Source organism: Hyla sarda, chromosome 2 (assembly GCF_029499605.1).
Source record: "Hyla sarda isolate aHylSar1 chromosome 2, aHylSar1.hap1, whole genome shotgun sequence".
NCBI classification, from domain to species: Eukaryota; Metazoa; Chordata; class Amphibia; order Anura; family Hylidae; genus Hyla; species Hyla sarda.
Genome location: NC_079190.1, coordinates 136552582 through 136579429, shown reverse-complemented (window position 1 = coordinate 136579429; position 26848 = coordinate 136552582). Strand labels below are relative to the sequence as shown.

At 40.4% G+C, this 26848-nt stretch overlaps 1 protein-coding gene and 1 long non-coding RNA gene across 3 annotated transcripts in view; one reads left to right on the top strand and one right to left on the bottom strand.

The window, feature by feature from the left end:
* Positions 1–26848, top strand: part of LOC130355410 (protocadherin-9-like) — a 1658654-nt gene that overhangs the window by 1369692 nt on the left and 262114 nt on the right. The window lies entirely within an intron of this gene.
* LOC130355411 (uncharacterized) lies at positions 15084–26617 on the bottom strand. Of its 2 annotated transcripts, XR_008888514.1 has the most exons (4): positions 26536–26592; positions 21422–21500; positions 20473–20565; positions 15084–15482 (listed from the first exon to the last, which is right to left on the bottom strand). It is a non-coding gene; the product is annotated as an uncharacterized LOC130355411 (long non-coding RNA). The 2 variants fall into 2 exon arrangements; XR_008888513.1 differs by lacking the exon at positions 21422–21500 and having other exon boundaries at positions 26536–26617.

Genomic DNA, 26848 nt, shown 5'->3' with positions numbered 1-26848 from the left:
CGAAGGCAGCGGCGGACGCAGCAGTGAAGATCAGCGGTAAGTGATCTTCACTGCTGCGTTCCAGGAGTTGCCAAACTACAACTCATAGCAAGCCCAGACAGCCAAAGGCTTTCTGGCCATGCTGGGAGTTGTAGTTATGCAACATCTGGAGGCCCACAGTTTGGAGACCACTGTGCAGTGGTGTCCAAACTGTGCTCTTACAGATGTTGCAAAACTACAACTCCCAGCATGCCCAGACAGTCCAGGCATGCTGGGATTTGTAGTTCTGCAACATGTGGCCCTTCAGATGTTGCAGAACTACAACTCCAAGCATGCCTGGACATTCTGGGCATGCTTGGAGTTGAAGTTTTGCAACATCTGGAGGGCTACAGCTTGGACACCACTGCACAGTGGTCACCAAACTGTGACCCTCCAGATATTGCAAAACTAACTCCCAACATGTCTTTCGGCGGTCTGGGCATGCAGGGAGTTGTAGTTTTTCAACAGATGGAGGCACCCTTTTTGGGAAACACTGAGTTAAGTAACAAACTTAGTGTTTTGCAACCAGTGTGCCTCCAGCTGTTGCATAACTGCAACCCCCAGCATGCACGGACAGCCAAAGGGCATGCTGGGAGTGTTAGTAGTATGCCTCCAGCTGTTGCATAACTACAAGTCCCAGCATGCCCTCAGTTGTCACTGCATGCTGAGAGTTGTAGTTTTTGCAACGGCTGAAGGCACACTGGTTGTGAAGTTTGTTACCTAAGGCAGTGTTTCGCAACCAGTGTGCCTCCAGCTGTTGCAAACTACAATTCCCAGCATGCACGGATAGACCGTACATGCAGGGAGTTGTAGTTTTGCAACAGCTGGAGGCACACTGGTTGCGAAACACTGAGTTAAGTAACAAACTCTGTGTCTTGCAACCAGTGTGCCTCCAGCTGTTGCATAACTTCAAACCCCAGCATGCACGGACAGCCAAAGGGCATGCTGGTAGTGGTAGTTTTGCAACAGCTGTAGGTTTGCACCCTCCTCCCACCCCCCCCCCCACCCCCATGTGAATGTAAAGGGTACATTCACACGGCCGGGGTCTACAGCGAGCTTCTTGCTAGAAGTTAGAGATGCAGCAAGTTTTCCGCCGCAACTCAAACTCCGCCATTTGTCCGCCATTTGCCGGCGGGTCCCTGTTTGTTATCAGCAGCCGTGACCTGTCGTGCATGACCCGAGCATCGCTCCGATGCTTATGGTTATGTATAGGACGTAAATGTATGTCCTGGTGCGTTAAGTACCAGCTCACCAGGATGTACATTTACGTCCAGCGTCGTAAAGGGGTACTCCCGTGAAAAACTTTTTTTTTTAGATCAACTGGTGGCAGACTTTTTAGGGGCTGTATAGTACAGAGAAAATGCTTATCTTTTTGGACTTATCTTGTGTCACATCCACGATGCTCTCTGCTGACCTCTGCTGTCCATTTTAGGTACTGTCCAGAGCCGGTGAAAATCCCCATAGCAAACATATGCTGCTCTGGACAGTTCCTAAAATGGACAGCAGAGGTCAGCAAAGAGCACTGTGGTCGTGACATAAGAGAAATCCAAAAATAAAAACAATTCCTCTGTAGTGTGCAGATCCTAAAAAGTACTGGAAGGATTAAGATTTTTTAATAGAAATAATTTACAAATCTGTTTACCAGTTGATAAAAAAAAAAGTTTTCCACGGGTGTACCCTTTTAAGGTGAAAATGGGCTGGGTCCTTAAAGGGTTAAAGTTTCAAGACCCCAATAGGTCCGAATTATCTAATTCATATGCCAGAGTTTGCCTGAGGCTGACTGGGGTTCCTTCTATGCTATCACCAGTGAGACATACAGCTCCCGATACCTGATTTTACTTATAGCTGGATTATAATTTCATCTGGATGCTACCAGTGAATTTATAGCCAACTGTATGCCCATGTAACCAGTCTGCGATTCCACCTAGCAGAGTCAGAAAAGCGCAGTTAACATCTCAGCATAGCCTTTCTGCGATTCCATCAGGCAACGGCAAAGTGGCACATCAAACACCCCAGTATAGCCGGTCTGCGACATCACCAGGCAGCGGCTGATTGATGCACAAACCATTGCTTTCCAGAACTCCAGAGACCGGGGTGCTGAAGCGATGAGCTATTTCTTGTATCTACTATCTGCCACATTTTTCTTGACTGTGCTGCATTTTGACACTAGGCATCTTGGAACATTTCCATTTATACAGGATTTGACTCACAATTTGGTTGATTAGATTTTATTTTTCAGGACATTTACTTTCAGGAATATTTTTTTGCACATTTTTTTTTTTTTTTTTAGTTACAGGACTTTCTATGTAAACAGTGCTGTACGATTTATAGTGCACCCACAAGGGGCCTGTGGACTGCAGGTTTATATGTGTATGTCTTTATTGACTGATTTTAATAAATTAGTTTTTATTGATTATATGTGTCCATTTGATCCTTGAGCCACAATATTTGTTTGGTGAAAAGTTTAGATACGTTTTGACCTAACTGGAATGCTACAGGTTTGCTCATCTCTAATGGTGAAGTAGAGGTTTGGACAGAACTAGTTAAGTTAGAACTAAACTTTTTGTGAGAGTTCGTCAAACCAGCAGACTGAGCCTAACAACAGGAAGTGAGCAGCAAATTCAATGGAATTGAAACTTTAGACACATTTTAGAAGGTAAGAAAACAGCATTTTTAAAGACAATACTTTAGATATTTAGATACTCCTACCATCAAATATTTTTCATTCTTTGAAAAATAAGTGTCTTTTTAAAATGTAAACATTTCAATTGTAATGTATGTATGCCATTTTAGTCAAAAATTATTTCTCACCACTTCTATTTATAAAAGCTGAACACAATTAAAATGTGCATATTAAGTAAAAGATACTTCAGTAAATAGCAGATTGTCCTTGAAAAATATGTCTGATACTAGTCACTCTGCAAAGGAATTTTGGATGAAATCCACAAAATGTAAAGTGATATTGCCCATTAATCTTTGATTGATGAACATTCTGGATACAAATTTAAAATACAAAATGCGAAAGGAATAAAAAAAAAAAGAAAGAAAAAAAGTGACCTAGCTGATAAAAACATGAATTATGGCATTGGCGAAGACTGGAATGCTGGATTGTATTTTGATATCAGCTCTATGTAACTTCACAATGTTCATATTTCAAGAGATTTATAATTCTGTGTGATACATTGAACACTTCTATTGCTAATCTTTATCATATTTTAGATGTCCATGTCTAGGTCCTTAAAATAAAACACTGAAGGAAAAAAAAAAGAAAAAAACATTTGGAGGAATTCAAAATCAAAGTCATGATTGTTCATACATTCTCAATAATGTGTACTTTATAGGAACTTTAGCTGTATTTGTTGCACAGAAAGACGGAAAGTTGAGTTCTCTGGTTTAGAAGAATATTTTTTAAAGCAAAACGGTCATCCTGTTTACCCATACCAAACCCTTATAGTATGAATGATCAGGAGTCCAATGAGGGGCCACTGACTAAAATACTTACCTTGGGTCCCACCAAAGATCCGCTTCTATCTTCTCTGAATACAAATTTAAAATGGATCTGCTTCTATTTTCTCTGAATTGCGCTCTGGAGGCGGGTCCCGTCAGCTCAATTTGCATATTCATTGTTGCTGGTCACATGAGCGCTCAGTTGGTGCTGTGCTCACTTGGCCAGTGACTCAACCTTACTAGGACGTGGAGTCACAGAAAAGGAATATGCAAATTTTGTATAGTTGAATTTATTCTATTGTCTACAGACAGCTATTTTATTCAGAGGAAAGGTGGATTAAAGAGATATGATTATATAGAGAGAGAAAAATATAGATATAGATAATAGAGCTTTTCAATATGAAGTAAAATACTTACAGGAAAACGGTCATCTTGTTCACCCTCACTAAATACATTGGGCTATAGTGTGGGTGATCAAGGGAGCAACGAGGGGTCCGGACCTTAGGTCCGGACATACCTTAGGTCCTCCAGCACGCAATTCAGAGAAGATAGAAGCGGATCTTTGGAGGGACATATGTCCGGACCTAAGGTATGGATTTTAGTCAGTGACCCCTCGTTGCTCCCTTGATCACCCACACTATAGCCCAATGTATTTAGTGTGGGTGAACAAGATGACCGTTTTCCTGTAAGTATTGTACTTCACATTGAAAAGCTCTATTATCTATATCTATATTTCTCTCTCTCGATATAATCATATCTCTTTAATCCACCTTTCCTCTGAATAAAATAGCTGTCTGTAGACAATAGAATAAATTCAACTATACAATGCAGGTACAATAGCCTTTAGGTTTAGTGTTCCTTTAATTAATTGATTGCAATGGGACTGTAAGATATAATCTGTCTGTGATCATTTCTTTTTTGCCAAAAAATGTCTTATCCTGTCTGGGCTGCCAGCATCAATTCTATTCTTTTCAATAAACAGAACAGCATGAGGGACTATAAGGAATTTTCAACCTGCTAAGAACTTTTCTTAACGCTGACCTCAACTTGAGAGCTATGATTTATGAAATCAAGGTTTTCATTACAGAACCCGGTGCTGACTGCATTGTTTTTGACTGATAACTCGCATCCTTGTCTTAAAAAATGAGGGAATATGTTTATGATCTGGTGGATTAATTCACACAATGAAGAAGTGAGGAAATGAAGCAGCAGAAGTCCAGAAATTATTAAATTCCTATGTACTGTTCCTGCAGCGCAGACATGGGATCAAAATCCTTTATTGAAGTACATTTCTCCTGCTGTAATACTTGGAACTGATTTACACTCGCCGGTAAAATAAAGAGGTTGTTTACTTGTACAGCAGAGCTGAGTTTGCCATTTGACAATCTCATGATAATAATATGATGCAATTTTGCTGTTTTTTTTATTTATTTTATTTATTTTTTATTTTATTTCAAGTACCGTATTTTTCGCCCTATAGGACGCACCGACATATAAGACGCACCCAAATTTAAAGGTGCAAAATCTAGAAAAAAAAAGATTCTGAACCCAACAGTGATCTTCCACCTGCAGACCTCCAGATGTTGCAAAATTACAACACCCAGCATGCCCGGACAGCCATTGGCTGTCCGGGCATGCTGGGAGTTGTAGTTTTGCAACATCTGGAGGTCCGCAGGTTGAAGACCACTGGTAGGAGCTAGTACTCACGTGTCCCCGCCGCTCCGGACCTATCAATGCTGCCCTGGATGTCGCCCTCCATCGCTGTTGCCATGTCCCCGTGATGTCCCCGACGCTCTGGACGTCTTCTTCCCCGGGATCCATGCTCTCCGTCGCCGTCATCACGTCGCTACGCACGCCGCTCCTATTGGATGACGGGACGGTGTGCGCGATGACGTGATGACGGCCATGCAGGGGATCCCGGCACGTAGCAGACACCGAGGAGGCAGGTAAGGTCCCTCCCGGTGCAGCCGGGTTAGTGTCACTTTCGCTTCAGAGGCGGTGGTCAGCTTAGATCACCACGTCTGAAGGGTTAATACAGGGCATCACCGCGATCGGTTATGTCCTGTATTAGCCGCGGGTCCCGGCTGTTAAAGGCCGCAGGGACCACCGCGATAGGTGTGTATTCGCTGTATAAGACGCACCAACTTTTCCCCCCCAGTTTTGGGGAAGAAAAAGTGCGTCTTATATGGCGAAAAACACAGTAAATTTGCTTACTTTCTCTCAGTTACTACAATGCACTGCTGCAAACAGATAATTAAAAACCCTACAGAAAATCTGATTATCATTCCATATTCAGCAGATGGCATCCAACACAAATTAGGCTAGGGCTAAATGGCATCTTTGGTTGTGACTGGGGATCACATAGCAAGCAACAGGTGACTGAGATCTGACAATTGCAATCGATCCATCTCAGAGCAGTTTCTTGAAATTGTCCGTGCGCGGTTGAGACTGCCTGTGAGTCGCAGTGTGAACCCATTCACTTACATGATCCCTGCAGTGCAACACAGCAATATATGTCTGTGTCATAGCCCTGGCCTTAGGATTTTTCTAGCTTGTAAATTCCATCACTGTAGACCTGCACGCCACATTGCTACAGCAGCAAAGAATACATGTATCCCAGCTGTAGATCAGCCTAAAATAATGTTTAGGGTTGTTAATACCAAGGCATGGCTAAAGTTTACCATTGCACTGTGACTACACTTCATTTCATATGTTTGCAAACAGAAGTTATGCACAAAAGATGTTATTTTAAACTACCGAAATACAAACATTCCATGTCACTATCTCTATATAAAAATCAACATAGTATATTTTTATGTTTGTTGGGGGTAATATTTTCCAATATTTAATAGTGCTGCATTATATAGCCATGTACTACAAGCTAAAGATTGCTTTCCTATGTTTTGTATTGCGCAAATGGCATTGAGGCACTGCATATGGAAACTGTCATTTCATTTAGGGGACAAGTAGCACAGTGTTAGTAGCGCAGCAATAAGAACAGGGATATACAGTTCAATAGGGATCAAAGCCAAGTTTCCCTCTTTTCATGAACTTGCCTTTGACCATGTTGCATATGGCTCTATGAGAAACATTGCTCCGGTTCTTCAATAGTACACCAAGAAGGATAAAGCCTGTAAAACTGATGATAGTTCCTTCAGCTGTCCATCAGCAAACCATTCAAACTCAGGTGTAGAACTGTCAGAGATTTACTTTCCTTCATTCCTGCATCATGTCCAGACCTGATGCTGCCAGGACCATGCCAATGTAGAGCTGCTCCTCATTCTGCAGCAGGCCTGGCCAGTCAATCAGGAGATGAGAGCCTTGGGCCAATCAGCTGTGGTGCCAGCGCTCACATAGATGTCTTTATGTCACAAATGCCTATGATTGTGGTCTATGCTGTCATTAGGGGTATTTGCGTACATGCATTCCCTACTATGACTATTGCCTGTTTCCTGACCTTGTATTGTGCCAGCTGATTTGGTTCTGAATCTCCTGGTTTAACCCCTGCTTTGTTTCTGTTTCTGTATTGTAATGTAATGTATTGTAATGTGTTGTAATGTCTCCCTGGTCTTTATACTGATTCTGTACTTGGAGTGTTCATGTGTTATTGACCTGGCCCGTCTGACTCTCACATTAGCACCCCATGCACTTAGTGATCATAGGGACCATCACCCAGTTATAGGACATCATAGGACATCAGGGTGGATAGTCCAAGTAGGTAGGGGTAGTGGCTGGGGTGAAAGTAGGGCGTCACTGAACCCTACCCATCATGACAACTTCATCTATGATTGAGCAACATGGTGCAATACAGAGCCACAGGTGACAGTTCTATGGTAAGCTTCTTTCCTTACAACTGCTTTTTGCAACCCACTACATAACTGCAAAAGTAAACAGGAAGTTCTTCCTTGGCTGTCCTGCAAATGTGTGGCACGAGGATGGTTAAGACGTAGAACCTGTGGTTATGTGGTCACCAGTGGGTTTTAGCTGTAACAGACAACTGACACCATGCTACAATGACTGAAATCAAAGATAGCTCTGATACTAGACATTAACTGCTTAGATACCACGGTCCATAGCTCTCTTTGACATCCCTTTGCTACATTTAGGCCTTCTGTTTCTACGCTCTTAAAAGGATAAGTTTGGGCTCTTGGAATGTGGTATAAATATATTGACTCTTACCTAATAAGTACTAAACTACTTTTATACTGAATCAGATAAAGGCCCAGATTTATCAAACTATGTGAGAGAAAAAATGGAGGGATTTTCCTACAGCGACCAATCACAGCTCAGCTAACGAGCTCTGGTAAAGTGAAAGCTGAGCTGTGATTGGTTGTTGTGGGAAAATCCCTCCATTTTTTCTCTCACACAGTTTGATAAATCTGGGCCAATGTCTGACAAAGGAATATGTCAGGTGACCATCCTGATGTATACCCATAGGCCCAGATTTATCAAACTGTTTGAGAGAAAAACTGGAGTGATTTTTCCACAAAAACCAATCACAGCTCAGCTTTGACTTTACCAGAGCGCATTAGCTGAGCTGTGATTGGTTGCTGTGGAAAAATCACTCCACTTTTTCTCTCACACATTTTGATAAATCTGGGCCATAATGTTTACATTTTTTTTTTTACTGGATCCAGGTCAGTAGGAAAATAAACTAGTCTATGCTATTGCACCCAGAAAAGCTTGAAGTAAATTTCCCAAATTGAGGCCACACTGATTCTTTTTTTTTGGCCTCTTTTGTGTAATGGAGGACCATGCATATCCTATCTGGCACATATATATATATATATATATATATATATATATATATATATATAATGATAACAATATAAATGTACACAGTTAACCGCATTATCATGTGCCAGTGTACAATTTCTTTCCAGGAAATGCAAAATATAGAAGTATTTATGAAAGAACAAAAATAATCATTACAGTAAAATGTTATTATGTGGTTTTTTTTTCTCAACACATTATTATTTCACTTCACAGATTGAAAAAGTCATAATAAACATGAGATAAAGCTACTTTTTCATTGCTGTCTGCAAGCCTCTGTTACCTTCCAATGTTCTTCTTTGTTGAGTTCTGTTTATAAGGTCATAAAACACCCTTGAATGTTAGCAGAAGAGTTGCACATGGTTTATATTGATTTATTTTAAATCTACCAACATTAATCGAATTTCAGGATTTGGCAGCGGTTTATTTATTTTTTATTTTTTTTATTTTTTATTTGTCAGGTCAAAGTATAGTTTCCTTGGTCACCCCCCCCCCCCCCCCCCTTCCCCCCCCCCATCCATGAACTGTCTGACATGGTCTATGGCTAAATCAGGTTTGACAGAAAATCAATAGGAAATTTGAGAAGGAGATTTTATGGGTCTTATTTAATACTGTGTTTCTTCAGATAATAATCAAGTGTGATAGGCTTAAGCATGCATTAGCACTTTCAAGGAAGTTTAGTAGTATTCAGTGAATGTGTTATATACAGGATTCTATTTTATATATGACATTATCTTATTGATAGTATGATAAAACAGATACGCATGGCATACAGATCTCCTAAAGAAAGTATATGATGCAGGATGTAGTATTGTTTTACATCTCTGCATTTACTTTTAATGTTTAAGCATTAGTTTATGTATGTAAATCCAGCTTGAGCTGACAAGTAAATTACAGACTAGTTGCACATAATTTGCAGCCTTCTATATAGGGTTGTCAGTCACTAAATCCATAGCAAATTGGCACTAGGCTGTGGTCAGAGAAGGATAAGGAGGGTTGGTTTTACACTTAAAGGGGTACTCCAGTGGAAAACAATTTTTTTTAATCAACTGATACCAAAAAGTTAAACAGATTTGTAAATTACTTTTCTTTAAAAATCTTAATGCTTCCAGCACCTATCAGCTCCGTATGTTCCACAGGAAGTTGTATAGTTCTTTTCTGTCTGACCACAGTGCTCGCTGCTGACACCTCTGTCTGTGTCAGGAACTGTCCAGAGTAGGAGCAAATCCCCATAGCAAACCTGCTCTGGACAATTCCTGACACAGACAGAGTTGTCAGCAGAGAGCACTGTGGTCAGACAGAAATGAACTATACAATTTCCTCTATAGCATTCAGCAGCTCATAAGTACAGGAAAGGTTAATATTTTTTTTTAAAGAAGTAACTTCTGCATCTGTTTAACTTTCTGCCACCGGATTTTTTTTTCCCCTCACCGGAGTACCCCTTTAACAATATATTTATTTTGCTCTTTAAAATGCCAGACAAAAGCTCTTTAAAACAAATAATGTGGATATATCCTTTATCTTTAATATATTACAGCAATAATTCCTTTAGCCCTGTAAGGTCCAGTTACTAGATTTGACATGCAGAAGCTAGGTGATAGATACATTATAGGAGCTTTAATGGTGGTCGTGTTGGTTGTAATCCAGATTTCAGTGAATAAACATTACAGTGAACCATGATGATTTAATAATTATTTTTTAGGTGGAATTTGTATTAAAATTTTGAATCTGGCATCTCCAATTTAACTCCAACGTACTTGCTTTTCCTGTACTAAAGTATAAAAGTGTGGCCTACAGATGTAAATACTGTCAAACACATTGATTGAACACTGTTCTGCTTCGGTGAAACACTACACCAATAGCTTTGAAATTCAGAAAAAGAAGGGAAGGGAATGGAATCCTATTGCGGCACTCTCTTGGTATGGTGGGCTCCCTAAGCCAGATTAATTTAGTGAAAGGTGATACACACAGTACAACAATAAAACAAACAACAGTGATCATTTTTTTTAATTTTTTTATTTATTGTTAACATAAGGTTTCTTTATTAGTAAACTTTTTGCCCATTTTTCACCCTGGAAGGGTCTTCATACCAATAAAAAACCTTTGGTCCAGTCAGTATCCTGAGATTATATCTTAGATGCACAGATGCCATCACACCCCCTCCCATAGACTTGCATTGAAGGGGCATGGTCATGATGTCATGAGTGGGGTGTGACCGTGACCTCACATGCCTCCGCCCCGCATCGCCAGTCATCCGGCACAGAGCACCGGATGTCATGGGTGCCACAGCTGAGATTGCAGGGGTCCTCTTTGGATAGAGGATAAGATGTCTAGGGGTGGAGTACCCCTTTAAAGACTTTCTTATAGCTTTCTAATATCATTAAAAAAAAAGCTTGACCACAGATGATTCTGTGATGTATGGCAATAATACAATGTCAATGAACAAATCCATTTTATGTGCACTATGGAGATATATATGGTAACTAATACACAATGTACAAAACAAAACCTATCCAACAAGTGCACGCATCATACTAATCTATAGTTAGCAATCAGTGGGTCTGGTAATCAACATCACTTAGCCGGTGATGGTATATGCAATGAGTTTTTTAAAATGTAAAAAAAAAAAAACTGCATCAAATCAGGGAAACAAACACAAATATAGTTAAAACACCTGTCATTTTTCATTTTCTATAATTTCAATACATCAGCGACATGTGAAATCTCAATGGCTTAAATCAATTGAGACGACTCACTGTCAATCGAAATCATAAGACTGATTGATTTACAGAGGGTGAGACTGCATAACATTTTCCTGCTGACTTCAATAACAGCTATATAATTGATTGCAAACTGTCAAATATCAGATTTCAAATTATATTTGATGGTAGGAGTTAAGTTAAATACATATGCTAATTTCGGTAGTGCTAGCATTTCTGCCAATCACTCGACAAATTCTCGCTTTAAACATTCTTGTGGAAAAGCAAACTCAACACACTTACTTCTTTGTTTTAAAGACTGATATGCTCAGTTTATAATTCTCTGCCAAAATCGATTGTTTTTGAATAGTATAGGTGCCATACTGATTCACACATTAATGCACCTTAATATTATGTGGAATTTGTTAAGCAAATATCCAAACTGTATAGTACACAAAGTTCTAAACATTGTTGGAGTGTCTTAAACAAAAATAATTGACATTAAATGGGTTATCCATCATAAGGTGACTTTAGTACTTACCTGCCAGACAGTAATAGACATGCTTGGAAAGGATCCATGCTTATCTTGGGGCTAAATGGCTTTGTTATGAGTCCAATATAATGCTGCTAATTTTTTTTTTGTGAAATGGCTGTTTCAACTACAAGTCCCAGGATCCCTTGTTTGTAAGTGTGAGTTCACTTTTCTCTCTTTCACAAATCAGTCATAGCACACATTGCAACCCACATGAGCTATGCTGGGCTGTTCATGAAACTACAATTCCCTGCAGCCTTGTTGAGAATGATCTCCTTCCCACCAAGTCGTCTCTCCACACATTGAAGCAGACAGGCTCCCTTTCAACACCTTACTAGTGATGTAATGTCTCGGGATGCACTGCAACCTGGGAAAAGCTGAGACAAAACTTATTTTGCATGCTATTAAAAAATAAACATTAGGGCAAAGAGCACATGAGAATTCTGAGACCACTGTGAAACACAGGTACAGACACTATGTAATGAACTCCACTATATTTTTGATGAATGAAAAAAATGTCTCCAAGGACGAGCGTGGTCCCTCCCATATGCATACAATATCCAACTTTTGTTTTTTCAATAGGAAGAGGGTCATGTGACACATCAAACTACGGATACTGGAAGCCGGTGCTAGCATTTCTCCTGCGGTGTTGCTATCAGTGTATGAAGAGTGGGAGAAGAGGGTTGCATTGACAATCCAACACAATGGGTAGCACATTAAACACATTTTATAAGTGGTCAGAAACTTGTAAATAACTCATGAGATAATAAAGTTACGTTAAAACCAAGCACATCATTGTTTTTCATGTGAAATTCCCAATACGTTTGATGTGTCACATGACCCTCTTCCTATTAAAAAACAAAAGTTGTATTCAAAATGGCCGACTTCAAAATGGCCGCCATGGTCACCACCCATCTTGAAAAGTTTCCCCCCTCACATATACTAATGTGCCACAAACAGGAAGTTAATATCACCAACCATTCCCATTTTATTAAGGTGTATCCATATAAATGGCCCACCCTGTATTAGCATATGGGGGAGGTCCACGTTCGCCCCCCATCGCCGATCCCCTGCATTGGATGTAAAAACAGTCCTCAAATCAGAAGAAACTTTCTCTGAGTACTATATTTAAGATATCCATGAAAAAAAAAATGTCTGATCAGTTGTGCATTGACTCTGTTGTAATAGCCAGCCTACTGCCTCTATCCCTTTATCATGTTCGATGGAAGTATAAAGACTTACTACATAAATTGTAACTAGCAGTGTCTCATCTTTGATGTTAGGTTTTTTGACTATTGGTGTTAAAGCCTTTTCTAAGACTATGGACAAAGGTGATAGCACCGAGTCCACTGATGCCACTATTGGGCATCCGGGTGGATTGTATAACTGTTTATGTATTTTAGGTACCATATATATCACAGGTGTTATTGGATTGGCATGTTGTAAATATTTACACAATTTTTCATCTATTATACTAATGTCTTGATATTTCATTATCACTTCTGTTATCTTTTTTTGTATACCTATTAATGGATCTTTATCATCATGCTCATATGTATTTTTGTCCGCTGTCATAGGATTTCTATTTTATACTGTGTTGTGTCCATAACTATGACAGTGCCCCCTTTATCTGCGGGCTTTATTGTAATGATAACAGAAGTGATAATGAAATATCAAGACATTGGTATAATATATGAAAAATTGTGTAAATATTTACAACATGCCAATCCAATAACACCTGTGATATATATATGGTACCCAAAATAATTAAACAGTTACACAATCCACCCTGACGCCCAATAGTGGCATCAGTGGACTTGGTGCTATCACCTTTATCCATAGTCTTAGAAAAGGCATTAACACTGATAGTCAAAAAAACACCAGCTTTCTTGCTAGATACATCTGACTTTCTTAATACCAACTCTACGATAACAAACATCACAGATGAGACACTGCTAGTTACAATTTATGTAGTAAGTCTTTATACTTCCATCGAGCATGATAAAGGGATAGAGGCAGTAGGCTGGTTATTACAACAGAGTCAATACACAACTGATCAGAAAGGTTTTTTCATGGATACCTTAAACATAGTAATCAGAGAAAATTACTTCCTATTTGAGGACTGTTTTACATCTAATGCAGAGGATCGGCGATGGGTGCAAACATACCCCCCCCCCCCCCATATGCTAATGCATACATGTCCCTATTTGAAGAAAGATATATTTACTGTAATGACCTATACATCAAACATTCAAACATGCAAAAGTAAGGCTTGTTTTGAGTTTTAAACCTGTCTTTAAAGGAGTACTCCGATGCAACCTGTTTATGGGGGAAATGAAGCATTAATAAAAGTTATATCACATTGTAATATACTCACGTTGTCCATTTCGGCTTCTTCCCGAACTTCTCCTCGCTTTTCCATCTGGCCGGAAGCTGGGTCCTTTGATGACACTCGACCACGTCTTTTTCACGATCCGGCGCCATCTTTGCCCGGTGACTCATCGCTCCTCCCAGCCCGGAGTCGGCTACTCCCCCAAAGTTAATTTATTCTGCGCATGCGCAGTACTACGCAAATAGTGTAGGGCTAATGCTAGGCTCCTATCGCTGCCTACGTTAGCCCTACGCTATTTGCGTAGTGCTGCGGCATTCTTGTGACACCGCTAGTGCAGTGTTTCCCAACCAGGGTGCCTCCAGCTGTTGTGAAACCACAACTCCCAGCATGCCCGGACATGCTGGGAGTTGTAGTTTTGTAACAGCTGGAGGCACCCTGGTTGGGAAACACTGCGCTAGTGGGCACATGGATGGGTGGATCAGTGGGCTAGTGGGCACATGGATCAGTGGGCTAGTGGGCACATGGATGGGTGGATCAGTGGGCTAGTGGGCACATGGATCAGTGGGCTAGTGGGCATATGGAGAGGGCTGATGAGCTGGGAGGGGGAGGATGGCAGGAGATAACCACAAGGGAAGGAGCTGTGGGCGTCACTTTATTATAATTTATTATAATTTCCTGGGGGGGGGAGGAGGGGGAGAGAGCAGCAGCTAACAGGAAGCTGGTGCAGGGAGTCATGGGAAATGTAGTCTTTACGACATGGCTGCTTACTGCTACAGGTGGCAATTACAAGAGAATGGCTGGGCCAAATTTGACAAATGAGGTATCGTTGGAAAGCGAACTTACAGTAAATTTGATTCGTCACAAACTTCTCGGCTCGGCAGTTGATGACTTATCCTGCATAAATTAGTTCAGCTTTCAGGTGCTGCTGTGGGCTGAAAAAGGTGGATACAGTCCTAGGAAAGAGTCTCCTAGGACTGTATCCACCTTTTCCAGCCCACAGGAGCACCTGAAAGCTGAACTCATTTATGCAGGATAAGTCATCAACTGCCGAGCCGAGAAGTTCTTGACGAATCGAATTTACTGTAAGTTCGCTCATCTCTAGCTATGGGTGAAGTCCAGTTCTGCCATGTTGTGGTTAGCAGGCATTGTTATATGAATATAATGTAACTAAAAATGAACCCAACATTGGAAATAGTTCGTACAATTTTGGTGCTGTGGGGTTGGTTTTTGGTAGGTACTCTAAGAGCATGTGATATTTATAGAGATTTATAATATGCATATATCTATTTATTTAACCCATAGCGCATGTGTAGAAATCTATAAGCTCTTCATGTCCATCTAATCTTCTTATGCACAAGAACAAACACACCTCATGTCCTTTAGTCGGGTTTATAAGACTGTCCTATAAAACCTTATATTATTTCTATATTTCATTCATATTACATTTATAGAGGATTAAACACTCTTCTTATCCTTGCACTCTGCCTTGATAATCTGCCTACATTTTCCTTGCCTATACTCTTCAGCTAATGACCCTGAGATGGCTCCATAGATGTTGCATTCGTGAAAACTTACAGTATCACATCCAAATTCTGTCCATTATGTGCATGCATCATGCGTATGAAATCAACTTTGCTGATGTTTCTAGACAAATACTACCTCTGCTCATCAGACCCAATGCCTAAAATCAATGCATAAAGAACATATTTTAATATAATATCTCTTATATTTTACAAGCAGTGCTCTGGTATTTGTAGTTCTTTGCATGTTCCAAACAACTGAAATAATGACAGTTATAGTATTATACAGTTATAGTATTGCCCTTTCCAACTATTTTAAAGTCCTCCCCTTTAATTTAAACTTTTCATTGTTTGTGTGCTTAAAACTTTGTTTCTCCAAACTTTATTAATATAATTGTCACACACTTGGAAGAAAGTACAGCATCACTATGCAGACATATAGAAGTATGCATCTTCATAGAATTATTTATAAACTCCCTCCCCAATGATATTTCTGTTTGTTTAGAAAAGTGGCTAGGAATTTTCAAAACAATTAAATAATAATTATGCTCGCTTGCTGTGTTCAGCAAGAAAATGACATACATAAAATGTTAATTTCACAATTAGGACTACTGTGCTTCTTTTGTTTTCATAAATTTATACATAACAAGTGCCCGTGCATGTTCAATTTAAAATCTCTAGAAAAGCTCATTAGCGAATAGCATAAAACATTGTGATCACCAAGAAAAGACGAGATGTTGTTGGATGGCATAATAAAATAGATAACATGCAGATTACACATATTAACCCAATGGGAGTAGAACATGAAATACTAGTTCTGAAAAATAGCTGTTTGATATTCTTCACAGAAAATCTTGGAATAATGCAGTGGACCACAGAGACTAGTATATAACTCAAAACTAATGCTAAGAATTCTAATTAGACTGTCCTAACACTTGTACACTATCTGAAGTTTTACTTTTGATTAAAATCTAGATGCAATGAAAATATTTAGTTTTCTTGTGACTTTTTAGTTTTTTTTTTTTTTTTTTTATCATGGCCTTTGGGCCTTGTCTGAGGTCCCTCATTGCTGGTAAAACGAGATTAAAGCTAGATCTGATACACAAGTGGCTTCTTCAACTGCTGTCCCTGTGGAAGTAGTGTTCAGATCATTATGTATGCATATATGTACTGTATGTAAAATAACCATCTGACCACTTGGTCTTCTCATGTGAAGCATTAGAATAAGAACATTGTTTCTTATATTCTGTTACTGATATCAAAGGTAGTTTCAAATGTTAATTATTCACTTCTTTCCAGTAAGGACCACAGCTTGTTACTGATCACTTTCAGTAGAGGATCACTGTAGAGAATTAGCAACTCATTTCATCTCAGTTGATCATATAAACACTGCTCAAAAAAAAAAAAAAAAAAAAAGGACACTTAAACAACACAATGTAACTCCAAGTCAATCAAACTTCTGAGAAATCACACTGTCCACTCAGGAAGCAACACTGATTGACAATACATTTCACATGCTGTTGTGCAAATGGAACAGACAACAGGTGAATTAATAGGTAATTTGCAAGACACCCCCAATAAAGGAGTGGTTCTGTAGGTGGTGACCACAGACCACTTCTCAGTACCTGTGCTTCCTGGCTGATGTTTTGGTCACTTTTAAATGCTGGCAGTGCTTTCACTCTAGTGGTAGCATGAGATGCATTCTACAATCCACACAAGTGGCTCAGGTAGTGCAGCTCATCCTGAATGGCACATCAATGTGAGCTGTGGCAAGAAGGATTGCTGTATCTGGCAATGTAATGTCCAGAGCATGGAAGCGCTAACAGGAGACAGGCCAGAACACCAAGATTGGCAAATTTGCCACTGATGCCCTGTGCTCTTCACAGATGAAAGCAGGTTGACACTGAGCACATATGACAGACATGACATAGTCTAAAGACATCATGGAAAAAGTTATGCTGCCTACAACATCCTCCAGCATGACCGGTTTGGCGGTGGGTTAGTAATGGTGTGGGGTGGTATTTCTTTGGGGGTCGCACAGCCCTCCATGCGCTTACCAGAGGTAGCCTGACTGCCATAAGGTACCGAGATGAGATCCTCAGACCCCTTGTGAGACCATATGCTGGTGTGGATGGCCCTGGATTCCTCCTAATGCAAGACAATGCTAGACCTCATGTGGCTGGAGTGTATCAGCAGTTCCTGCAAAAGGAAGGCATTGAACTGGCCCGCCTGTTCCCCAGACCTGAATCCGATTGAGCACATCTGGGACATTATGTCTCGCTCCATCCACTAATGCCACGTCACATCACAGACTGTCCAGAAGTTGGCGGATATTTTTAGTCCAGATCTGGGAGGACATACCTCAGGAGACCATCTTCCACCTCATCATAAGCATGCCCAGGCATTGTAGGGAGGTCATATGGGCACATGGAGGCCGCACACACTAATTGGCCTCATTTTGACTTGTTTTAAGGATGTGACTCCATATCCAGACCTCCATGGGTTGATAAATTTGGTTTCCATTGATCATTTTTGCGTGATTTTGTTGCCAGCACATTCAACTAAGTAAAGACGAAAGTATTTCATACTATTAGTTCATTCATTCAGATCTAGGATGTGTCATGTTAGTGTTCCCTTTATCTTTTTGAGCTGTGTAGTTGCATAGAACTATAGGTAGATTTACTGCATATAATTATGTCTATAATATTGTAGTTGTTCTTAGATAAAGCAGTTTCCAGAGATGAAAAATGAGGGATGGTATCAGTGGCGCCTCGAGATTATGATAATATTCTAAGCAAAAAAGACAAGTGTCCAGGGCCGTTTGAAGGAATTTGGGGGCCCAAAGCACATAGACATGGAGGCCCCCCTCCACCCCCTCCACACCTTACCTATACAGGACCATATAGAGGTATATACCCCCTCCTCCCCAGTAGGCAGGTAGTATCCCCAGATTAGACCCCCCAGTAGAAAAGTAGTACCCTCAGATTAACCCCCTTACCCCAAGTAAGCATGTAGTACCCCCAGATTAATCCCGTCCCCCTCAGCAGGCAGGTAGTACTCCCAGATTAACCCCCTCCCCCCAGTAGGCATGTCATGTAGTACCCCCAGATTAATCCCCTCCTCCCCAGTAGACAAGTAGTACCCCCAGATTAACCCCCTTCCCCCCAGTAGGCAGTTAGTACCCCCAGATTAACCCCTCCCCACCAGTAGGCAGGTAGTACCCCCAGTACCCCAAGATGAAGTTAATCTGGGGGTACTACCTGCCACCTGGAGGGAAGGGGGTTAATCTGGGGGTACTAACTTCCTACTGGGGGAGAGGGCGTTAATCTGGGGGAACTACCTGCCTACTGGGGGAGGGTTTTATTCTGAGGATACTACCTGCCTACTGGGGGAGGGGTTTAATCTGGGGGGCCCTAGTACCCCTAGATTAGACCCCCCCGGCTGGTACCTCTGCTGCACCGCACACGTCATGCTCTCAGAGTACCTAGGGCCGGCCCTTGAATTCTGGGAGCGTGACGTGAGGCAAACATCAATATGAAGCCGACACGTCATGCGCGTAGCTGAACGGCACTGGGGCGGGGACATCCTGAGTTCCCGGTAACTACAGCCTAGTCTACAGGTGAGCCGGGGCAGGCACAAAAATAGGAGCCGGAGGTGGAGCAGCTTTAGTCTCTGCCTCCCGCTCCAGGCTCTCGCACTGCTGGCCCGGCCGGTCAACAGGGCGAGCTGCCAAACTGGGATAGGGGCCAGAGGATGGCACAACAAGCACTGGCTCTGCTCGAGGCCCCAGGCCAGTGTGGGGCCCCAAGCAATTGCTTGGTTTGCCTGTAATGGTGCAACGAGCCTGCAATTGTCCTATGGTATTAGATAAGTGTTTATTAGAGATAAAACATAGGGGTAAAACAAGATAACCAACGCATTTTGCAGGGTGGCCCCTGCGTCATCAGGCTAGTATCATAAGAAGATGTGCAACTGGTGAATACATAGGCAAACCCTAGAGAAGTTTGAATCTGCACGGGTCAAAATCTGTGATGTCACTCCACAGCAGAAGTGATGTGTTCCAAGGATGCGCTCTATGGTTGGCATGGTTGGCACAGGCACACACCAATGTGTTAGCTGTCAGATTCAGGAATTGTTCAAAGTTCATATCGTTGAACGATGATAGTATTCGCATATTGGCAGGTAGTAATATTCGCATATTTTGTCATTCGAATTGCTGAAAAATTAAAATGTCCAAAACTGCATATAATTTCTCACAAGGTACATTGTATTCTCTGTCAGAGTGGCGTACTAGATGTCTCGCTCCGGCAACAAAACACTACATGGAATACATATCATTTTGTACATAGATATAAAGATATAAATAAATGAGTGGAACTTGCCATGAAGACATGCTTATTTATGATTAGATTCAAACAATATTATGGTGTTCGTAACTTAGTATTAGTGCTGGCCGGTGCAGTACAATGTTGGATACAAAGTATCTGGAGATATTTGTGAGCGCTAGCTGTCAGAGCAGAACACCAGAACACTGGTGAGCATGCTATATATCTTGATTCAAGCATATATTTTTATATATGCTTGAATCAAGATATACACCATGCTGACCAGCACGGGACACCCTGTGTTTCGCTCTGACAGCTAGAGCTCATAACATATCCCCAGATACTGTATATGGTCATAATGGTTCCACCTCTATAGATCCATATATATTTGCACAATCCCTTCCAAAGGATAGCGGATAAGATGCCTGATCGTGGGGTCCCGCCACTGGGGAGTGCAAGCTTTCATGCAGCAGCCCGCTATCATCAGTCTGAAGAATCACGACCATGGGGCCGGAGTATCGTGACATCATGGCTCCCCCCAGTGTGTTGGGGCTTCGAGGCTGCCATGCCCCCTCCAATAGGCTTGCATTGAGGAGGCAGAGTGTGACGTCACACGGGGCAGAGCCGTGATGCCACGATACTCCAGTCCCGTCATCGGGATTCATCAGACATGGAGCAATGTTCGCTCTGGAGGCTGATGATAGCGGGGTGCTGCAGGGGGTACCCAGTGGCAAGACCTCCATGATCAGGCATCTTATTCCCTATCCTTTGGATAGGGGATAAGATGTCTTAGGGTCAGAGTACCCCTTTAATACTTTTTGCTCACCTGGAGTGCTCTGCCATACGTGCGGGTTCCTTTCAATGTTTTTTTTAGACAAATAACAAGCATTGGACTTAGCAGTTCATAGTTATGCCTCTGCTGTAGACAGGAAATAGAAGGTTTAATAAACAAATCAAATCACTGTGATGAATGTAAACAAGATATGGAAAAATCTGACAAAACTGAGTAAGAAAGGGATAAAAAAAGAACAACAATGATCAGATTATCAAGAAATCATGGATAAGCTCACTTGACAGTGAAATGAGGTGGCTCATACAAAACAAATATAGGACACATTGAATGCCAATCCAATCAATATAGAAGAGGCAAATGGGATGCATGAGCATCCTGTAGGAGCCAAGAAGAAAATTAGATTCTTCATCCTGAGAGACTTTTAGTTTTGTTTTTCATGAACTGTAATTTCCTTAAAGGGAATGTATTGCCTAGGTTTGTTTTTACTGATTAGACATCTTTTTTTTCTTTTTACCTGTTTTTATTTCCTAAATTGTACATTTCTTTTTATTTATTTATTTGTTTACATAATGAAGGAGGTTGTCATTTTGTCTAATTTAGTGATATGATTTATAGCAAGTCCTGTACATATTGGTACACTAGTCTAGTGCAGTGCCTATTCATTTATATGGAAGAGGTTTCTAGGTGTGCTATGTGCACACAGAGTTCATTCATATGTGGGGAGGCTAAGCTCTGAGTATCAACTACTGTGAATGGTGTATTTTTTATGCTGATGTCCCCTTTTATTGTAATCCTGTCTGTTATGATAAGACAGGCGCTTCAGGAATGTGACAGAAAATAATGTATTAAGTAATTTTTAGGCCCAGTGGCCAGAATAAAAACTGCAAGATTTTTATTTTATAATATAGACAGAAAAATAGAATTTAACCCTTTAAGGACCAGGGTTTTTTCCATTTTTGCACTTTAATTTTTTCCTCCTTACCTTTAAAAATTCATATGATGACTTATTTTTTTGCCACCAATTCTACTTTGTAATGCCTTCAGTCATTTCAGCCAACAATCTAAGACGAAACGGGGGGGAAAAAAACGGTGTTTGACAAAATTGGAGAAAAAACACAATTTTGTAACTTTTGGAGGCTTTCGTTTCTACGCAGTACATTTTTCGGTAAAAATGATACCTCATCTTTATTTTGTAGGTCCATATCGTATTTCTGGAAAAAATCATGACTATATGCAGGAAAATTTATACATTTAAAATTGTCATATTCTGACCCCTATAACTTTTAAATTTTTTCATGTATGGGGCGGTATGAGGGCTCATTTTTTGCAATGTGATCTGTTTTTAGTGGTTCCATTTTTAGTGGTTCCATTTTTGTATTGATCAGACTTTTTGATTGCTTTTTATAAAAAAAAAATTTCATGATATAAAATACGCTGTTTTGGACTTTGGAATTTTTTTGCGAGGAATTCATTGAACATGCTGTTTAATTAACAATATATTTTTATAATTCAGACATGTCCATATGCGGTGATACCACATGTGTTTATTTTTATTTACACTGTCTTTTTTTATGGGAAAAGGGGGGTGATTCAAACTTTAATTAGGGAAGGGGTTAAATGATCTTTATTAACTTTTTTTCCCACTTTTATTTTGCAATGTTATAGCCCCCATAGGGGGCTATAACACTGCACACACTGATCTTTTACATTGATCAATGGTTTCTCATAGGAAACCATTGATCAATGATTATGCCACTTGATTGCTCATGCCTGGATCTCAGACACTGAGCAGTCATTCGGCGATCGGAAATCAGGAGGCAGGTAAGGGGACCCTCCTCATGTCCTACAGCTGTTTGGAATGCCGCAATTTCCCCATGGCGGTCCTGAACAGCCCCCTGTGCTAGATGGGGGTAATTTATTTTCACTTTAGATGCGGAATTCAACTTTGAACACTGCATCTAAAGGGTTAATAGTGCGCGGCACCGCCATTAGTGCCGTGTGCTATTAGCCATGGGTCCTGCCCGTTGTTAAAGGCTGGGCCCAACCCGCTATGATGCGGTACCATGCCGTGCTCCTGCGTTATAGAAAAGGAAAGGACCCAGGACGTACAGGTACGCCCTTAGTCCTTAACAATATCACCCAAAAAATCTTTAAAACATGCTTAACATAATTATACGGGATTTGGACAAAAGCACATATTCTCATGTGTGCTATTTTCTCAAAGTAAGCCATACAGTTTCTATGAACACAGGTATACCATACTGCAATGTCAACATTTACACTACACTGTATTATTTTTACAGTGTCGTATTTATTTTTAATTAATATTTTATTTTAATCTGCATATTTGTATGATATTGTGAATTCCTATGAATGATAATAATGTTTTGGGTTATTTTATATTTCTGTAAGACACAATGGTCCAGATTTATCAGTCTTTCTGATTTTTGTTTCAGACAGATTGATAAATTTGGGCTTTCTTAAACACAACTTCCACAGTGAGAGTCTGTATACTGTAAATTAAACACAGAAGAAACATTGATGAAACCCACACCCACAGAAGATGCTTTACCCTCCTACTAACATCTGTGTGCTATCGGTGACTGTAAGACATGGGAAAATGCCAACCATAACATTTTTTGGGCCAGTGGGGCCCAAAAACAGATACCTCATGGACCTATTATAAGTTAATTTGATCTGTCGGAGTCCAACAAAAAATCTAGGATGGCTCCTGCAATATCTTAAAGGGGTACTCCACCCCTAGATATGTTTTCCCCTATCACCCCTCCCATAGACATGAATGGAGGGGACGTGGGGTGACATCATGAACACAGAAGCTCCAGGTTTACGTGTTCATGAACGCCGCAGCGTCGGCCCCCTCCATAAATCTCTGTTCATGTAATTTCTATAAAATTTTCTAAAGGAATATAAGACAAACAAAAAGAAATAGCACAGTCGTGACATTACTTCATGCACTCCTGTCTAATTTAGTAAGAGTATTATCTCTATGGGAGAGACGGAAATACCCAAATGCTGTATCTTCGGTTCTCCCATAGAGATACACAGGGGTCAACATGCTCTATTCTTGGGGAGCTGGTGTGCTGTGCAGAAGATCGCGGGGATCCCAATAGTCATACCCCTGCGATCAGACAATTATGCCCTATCCTTTGGTACCAAAGTACTCCTTTAATGTAGACACAGTCCTTGTTCCATGGAACATATGGTGTGCCCTTTTCATTTGTGTATGAACGTACTGCAGCTAATAAGGAAAGCAACAAAAATGCTTCTGAAAAGGAGTAGGGTTAAAAAAAAAAAAAAACACAGCAACATCAAGCAGTACCAATGGTTCAATTTCTGTCATGGCTGAATCAATAGAAAAGCTATATCCTCCAGATACATATGTTACTGCAATTTAAACAAAACATCATTTAGAATATCTTCTAGCCATCTAAATGGTTAGAATCTGTTTCATATAATCTGTATTATTATTTTCAGACATTTTTACAGGTATGTGGCAAATTATAGTATATTTCCTAACAAAGAAAACACTATGTCTGTGTATTAGATTCTGTAAGAAGGCTCTATTTATCAAAGTCCAAAGGGAATTCACTGTTGCATTCAGGCACAAAAACTTAGTACTAGGTGTTATTCATCAAACTGTTCAAGGTAAATCAAGCAAGACATGAAGCAGGACCTGTACTCTTTCAAGCTTCAGGTGTCTGTGCACAAAATAAATTCTATGTGTTTTGTAGAAACAAATTATTCAAATTATTAGCCATTAAAACAATGGAATAACCATATGTTGGGGAAATAAAGTTTACTGCAAAATATGTGTAGCTGGCATTGGAAACCAATGGTGAAAGTAAAACCAGGGCTAGCGGTTCTTTTATGGAAATACAGACTGATCAATCACTTTACACATATCTACACCATGCAATGTACAGTTTTATTTATAATTTGGGAAAGTTTTAATAAGCAAAAAAAAAAAAAAAAACCTTGAAGAATTGATTGATAGGTAGATATGACAAAGACAGATAGATAGATAGGAGTCACAAACGGTACATCACCCCAGTAGTACATTACATATCCCCAGACTCAAACATTGTTATACTGTTTTATACGGTATGTTTCTCCTTGTCACTATGGCTCTTACACACAGGGAAGCAGTCTTAGGCTTCATCACATAGGAAACACTAGATAAATTATATGTATGAATCACATTCTACTGTATACTATATGAGTGCACTCCTGGTCCCATCAAGATAGCAGCAACATACAGATAGAGCTGGGTGGGGAATGACAGGATCTGAGAGTTACCAGGTAAAGTTGCATGCAGGCTTATGTAATATAATTAATATAATGGACCACTTTTGTATGTTAAATCCAGACCATCGAGAGGTTAAAAAATGCAGGTTCAATAAACGTTAAATGCCGATGAGCTTCTTAGCATAATATTTTTTTATAATTTTTTTTTTTTTTTCATCCTTAGCTTTTTTTTGAGAGTTTGGTTTTATCATCATTATATTAGTAGTTCATGCTAAAAATGCTGTCATGGCAATGGAACAAAGACCGACATGGTGCCCACAGAAGTCCTGCAATGACAGACTGTTTTGCGGTAAAACTTGCTACCTCTGTACTGAGGCCAGAGAAAGCGGGTTTTATCACAAAACGATCCCTAGTATTTTAAAGAGGTACTCCACCCCTAGACATCTTATCCCCTATCCACAGAATAGGGGATAAGATGTCTGATCGCAGGGGTCCCGCCGCTGAGGACTGCCCACAATATAGCATGCAGCACCCACCTGTTTCTGCTCCGGAAGCGCTGTACGGTCTGGGTCCCGACCACCGGGACGGATGTCATGACTCCACCCCCGTGTAACGTCACACCCCGTCCCCTCAATGCAAGTCTATGGGAGGGGGCGTGACGACCGTCATGCCCCCTCCTATAGACTTGCATTGAGGGGATGGGGCGTGACATCATACGGGGGCGGAGTCGTGACGTCACAGACTTCCGTTCCAGTGGTCGGGACCCAGACCCTCCAGCGCTTCCGGAGCAGAAACAGGTGGGTACTGCATGCTATATTGTGGGGGTCCCCAGCGGCGGGACCCCCACGATCAGACATCTTATCCCCTATCCTTTGGAGAGGGGATAAGATGTCTAGGGATGGAGTACCCCTTTAAACAGTCCTATGTGCCTAGTTATTATGTAAGTAGTATATGCTTTCAATGATACAGCCGCTTCTGGGGCTGATATAACAATTAAAGCAATATAGTGGACATCAGTGATAAATGTATATACTTTACATATACAAGTGCACATGTGATTAATATATACTGTTATTCTGAAGTTAATTGCTACCGAAAAAGAAACAATTTTATAATGTTTAATTATTTTCTATTTGACTAATTGTTCCCAAAGACACATATTTACACCCTGCATATGCTTTAAGGTGACTTGACCATTAAACCTGATTGCAAGGTCGTAATCATTTCTATGACTACTGTGTATGCAAGTGATGAACAATTCGTTGAGGCTTTGTGTCTCTAGCCATTACAAATACTAAAGGATTAATATTACACGCTACACAATGGCCCATCAAAGTGTCTTTGTCTAAATAAACTATACTCGTCAGTGCTAGAAGAGTATAACAACCTGTTTTGAATATTTATGGCTTTTTTCTGTGTTAGCGGATAGGCTTTATTTTTCCACTGTAAAGATGAAATAACTTTGGTGCTACTTAAACACATTTTGCCTTAAGGAGATTACGATAGTTTGAACCTGAAAAGCAGTCCTTGAATAAATATTTAATTTAATTTCTTTTAAAAGATAAGTCAAATAACTTTGGTTACGGAGAGGTGGCAGTTTCATGTTTTTTACTGAAGTGTACAATCAAAAGAAAATATTGTGGCAGCAATACAACAACTTTTTTTATATTTCAATGGCATTTTGAGGTTGATGAGGAGGCATTTTAGATGTTCAAAGTTTCTGGCTAGTTAGTCATGTGAGTATAGTTAGTCAAGAAGAACTTTAAAGGGGTTATCCAACAAACTAAGTAAAAAATAAAATAAAAACTCAGATCAGCATAGGACATTAACCTTTTTGCCCTCCTGTTTGTTCATGTCGCCGCATGCTGTCGCTGACGGTCTGTGCTCCCTTCCTCATAACTGCCGATTTCTGCCCTAGTCACCTGACCAGCCCCAGCATTCGGAATGTTTCTAAGCAACCATTCCTATCTTGCTTTTATCTGTTGTACTATATAGCAATGATTCACAAAATGGGGGCCTCCATCTGTTGCCAAACTACAACTCCCTGCATTCCCAAAAACTCAAAGTCCATCTGTGCATGCGTGGAGTAAAAGTTTTTAAACAGCTGAAGGGGTCCTTTTTGGGAAACACTGCTACATAGTAT